This window comes from Chinchilla lanigera, unplaced genomic scaffold, assembly GCF_000276665.1.
Source record: "Chinchilla lanigera isolate Chin_1 unplaced genomic scaffold, ChiLan1.0 scaffold00011, whole genome shotgun sequence".
NCBI lineage: Eukaryota > Metazoa > Chordata > Mammalia > Rodentia > Chinchillidae > Chinchilla > Chinchilla lanigera.
Genome location: NW_004955412.1, coordinates 17,709,413 through 17,713,868, shown reverse-complemented (window position 1 = coordinate 17,713,868; position 4,456 = coordinate 17,709,413). Strand labels below are relative to the sequence as shown.

The following is a 4,456-nucleotide window of genomic DNA, read 5'->3' as shown; positions in this document are numbered from 1 at the left end:
ATTAGTCCTCAAGGGTGGCAGGGTGTGTACATTTTTACATCAACAGAAGCTAACTCCATGGCTCTTACTCAGAGTAAATGACAAGGTACAGGGGAAAAAGTTTAGTAATTTAGGAAGAAAAACCCTCCTTCTGCTCCTTCTCCACATTCCATTAAACAAGCCCTAGCCCACCTCCCAGCACCCTATCCCTCCTTATTGTATAGCAATAACCTTGATTCCTCATGGAAGTCAGGGTGGATTTATCCTTCCATTAAATTAATACTTTCCTCCTCATTGGTCCATCGGCATGGAGAGCCCAAAGTAGTCAGATAATAGTCACAGCTTTCAGTTCAGTGAACCCTTACTTAGTTCCCTGACACAGATACCCTGCCCCTGGGAACAGGCCTCTCACCTGGCATGGTGTAATGTTGTAGAGTTAGAAAGGATAAACTCAGGGTGTGATCACAGGAAGTTATGATGACTACTTCAGTTTTTATCCCTTGATTCTTGTTTTCATAAATTCTAGCTACTGGGGCCACAGAAGCACATATAGGTCTTTATTTTAGCACATGTAATGCATCTTGGAGAACAGTAATTTAGTTCACTGGATACTGAGCCTTAGCTGACATCTTAGCTGGTGCTTTCACAGGCCTGTCCACTATAAAGAAACCTGCTGTTTCCGGGTGATGGAGTACCTGGTTAGACCGGTTTATCCTCCGGTCATGGTCATGTTCCAGTTGGTTCTCCCTCTTTGTTACAAATTGAGATCTTTGATCCAAAGCAGTGTTGTGTGTAATATTATGTTGATAAATCGAGCATTGTATAAGCCCTGGGTAAGAGTAGGGGCTGGGAAGTGCTTTTGTTTGAATGACCCCTTCAAAATTCATGTTGAAACTTAATTGGTATGGTGACAGTATTAAGAAATAAGACCTTTAAGAGGTGAGTAGGTCATAAGGGAAGAGCTATACAGGCAGAAGTATTTATGGGTTAATGCTGGTGCCATGCTGTTGGTCTTCCAGAACCCAGAACTATACGCCAAGTAATTATTTGTTCTTTACAAATTACCCACACTATAATACTCTGCTATAATGGCAGAAAGTGGATGAAGACAGAAGGCAAACTCAAAGTTAGAGTGTCAGTTTTAGTAAGGACAAATTGATGTCCCCTCCAGGGTATAAGAGATCTGATATAACAGAATATCTGCAAGTGGCTGCTCTTCTCCTTAAGAAGTATTCCATATCAAGGGTTCTAGGTGGGTCTTCTGGGTAGGTCTCTGTCGCTGGTATATCAGGCAGCCTTCAGGAGGAATAGCTATATGAAGCAGGGTGAGAGGGAGCCTATGTTTTGGGCCCCATGTGTAGTTTCCACCCCTTTCACCACTGTTACTCTGTTCCTGGGGCCATTGTGCCAGAATTGGTTGGTTGAGGAGATGGGGTGGTTCATTTCATAGGCCAAATCTGCCCAGTTTTGAGAGTTTCTTTGGATTATCACTAGTAGGTATGAGAAGAAACAAAAGCCTGTGTGCTTTATGCCTGCTACTATAGCTGTATTTCCATATCCATGCAGCAGAGCACCTGCTCCTGATCTTCCAACTGTGTTCCTTCCAGGCTCCTTGCAGTTGAGCCATTTCCCACTCAGGTGTTGTATATAAGTATAGCTTAGGTTTCTTTTCCTCTGTCTGTAGTGAATGACAAAGGATAATGCTCCCTATCTGCCCCCTGGAAATATTTACCACTGAAAAATTTCCTTTAGTCACTCTTAAGTAGGGCTTTAATCTAACTACAATTTTTGGCTAATACTAACATATTGCACTTTTCACAAACCAGCCTCAGGTCTTTCTTTTTCCCTAGTTGGTCATAGTTAATATGAGCCTCCAATAATAAATGTGAACTGAGGGACAGATATCCCTGAATAGAGGTGGGAGACACGAAAGTGTGGCCTATCTGTTAATGTAATTGTGACATAATTAGAAAGATACATTTTGCCACTTCCCCAAGTTCCTGTTATAGAACATTTGAGATCCTTGGAATCTTCAGAGTGATAAGAGTAGGTTTAAAAAATATATATTAATAAAATAATGGTGGGTAAAACCCCCCAGATAGTTTCAGGTTGGAAGTTGACTGCCAGAGGAACCAAACTGTGCTCAGAGAGTTGGAACTTTCAGCCCCACCCCCTGACTTTTAGAGAAGGAAGAATAGTTGGACATTGAGTTTATTCAGCAGCAGATCAATGATTTAATCAAATATATCTACTTACTGGAAGTCCCATAAAAACCCTAAACAGAACTTCTGAGTAACCAAGCCATGAAAGAAGTAGGAGAATCATACCTGGAGAGGGCACAGAAACCCTGCATCTCTTCCCACATTCCTTATCCTGTGTAGTTCTTTATCTGGTTGTTCATTTGTATCTTTTCCTATATCATCTATAATAAAATAACTACAACAAAGAATGTGTTTTCCTGGGTTCTGTGAGTTATTAAAGCAAATCATCTAACTGGAGGAAAAGTTGTGGGAATCCTCTTTTTGTAGCTAATTGGGTTGGATATCCCAGAGGCGTGCTTGATATCCAAAGTGTAGACAGTCTTATGGGACTGAGCCTTTAACCTGTGACATCTGAGGTTAACTCTCAGTAGATAGTGTCAAAACTGAATTGAGTAGTAGGATACCACTTGGTGTCCAGAGAGTTAGGTAATTGGGTTTTGGTGGGGAAGAAATCCATTCGGTGTCAGAAGTTTCAGTAGAGAAAGAAGAACAGTTGTTTCTTTTAGTCACTCACTTGGGTCTTCAGATCTGCTCTGGCTCAGTCCAAAATGTTCTATGCCCACTGTATGATAGATTTCTTTCGTGCTTCCTTAAGTTATAAATTGGTGGACCTGATAATACTCAGAAAGCAATGGACATCACTGGGTGTATAGTTCCTTGATTTTACATGGGATCAGTTTGCACTAGGTCCCTGTAGTATGTCAAGGGTCTCTCCACTTGGTGTTTGCAGAAGACTTTGCAAAACATCCGTATATTTACTTTGGGTACCCCTTTTGGCCCCTGAGTGGCATGACTACTTGCACCCGTAGCTGGGGTACACTGCAGAATTGTTTGTGTTGAAAGCATTCTAAATCATCAATTATAGATCAAAGCAATATTCCCAGTACAGTCTGTATCTCAAATACATGCTTGTCTCTTAGTGGTAACTGTTACAAGATGCAAAAACTTGCCATTTATCTTTGAGAGAATGTCCCAGTATGTCTCAGGCCACTGCATTCCTAAAACCATCACTTACATATCAGAAATCTGAAACTTTATGAAATTTTTCTTTTTTTAAATAAAGATGTTTTATTGTCTCATTAAAATATCAGATATTGGTCTTACAATCCAGAAGCTTATTTCTGTGGCTGGATAACTCTTGGATCTTACTCATCTGACTGCTGAACTGTTCCCTTTTCAGAAACACAGATACCATCCCAAAATTTTCTGATACCCTTGTTTTTGACTGTTGTGGCTTGCTGAATCAAAGCAGCTGAATTTGAAACAAGCTCAGTGTTATTTCCTTCAAGGATTAGTTTATCTTTCTGGGCTTGAGATACTGAGCAAACAGCACCTGCCCTCCTATGAACCCGGCAGATGTATTTTTCCCCCAAGAAATTCTGGATTTCGACAAGAGAGCCATTCTCCAGAATAACGACATTGATGGGAAAGTGAGCATACACAGACCTCATCTTGTAATGGAAGCCCAGGGTAGCACCCTTGTTCATGCTCTGTACGTGACTACAGATCATACAAAGGTAGCCGGTTCCTTTGTTTCTGCACTGTTGGTTGACCTGGAGCCTCTACTTTTCCTTTCCAAGGAGACTGAGTTCTATATTGATGTGGTTGAAGTCCCTCCACAGGGTTCCTCTGGGGCCCTTCACAGTAACTGTGTGACCCTTCAGAGTGAGGTCAACATTTTCTGGGATGTGGACAATCTGATTGCTAAGAATGGTCTTCATTCACTCAGCAGATGTGACAAATGGTGAAATTTTTTCTCGTATTTTTTGCACTCATTTTTTAAAAAAAAATTTTAGAAAGCTTTGTAGTAATGTGACACCATCTTGATGTCTAAATTCATGATCAGTGGATTTCTCTTATTTAACCAGGTGAAATCCTTTAGCGGTTATTTAATCCACGTGAGTTTCTATTGTGTAAGCTACATGTTGCTTACATGTTATGACATGTGACATCTGAAGGTTAGTTTGTCATATAAAGTTCCTGTGTGTAAAACCGTGAACTTATTGATTTTATTGAAAAGGAATATAAGCTTTATTATAATTTTATATTAGAAAGTATTGAGACTGGATAATGAAAAACAAGAATGATTATGAAAATATAGCTTCACTTGTTTCACTTTGGATAAAAGTTAAAAACAAATATCCAGAGCTTGCTTGAAATCATTTTAAAATCTCTTTTGCTCCTGGGGTACATTTCTCTATATGATCTAGATTGGC

The 4,456-nt window shown here is 40.0% G+C and overlaps 1 pseudogene; it reads right to left on the bottom strand.

Moving 5' to 3' along the window:
- Positions 1-3,368: 3,368 nt before the first annotated feature.
- Positions 3,369-3,961, bottom strand: LOC102018271 (annotated as a pseudogene).
- Positions 3,962-4,456: the final 495 nt, after the last annotated feature.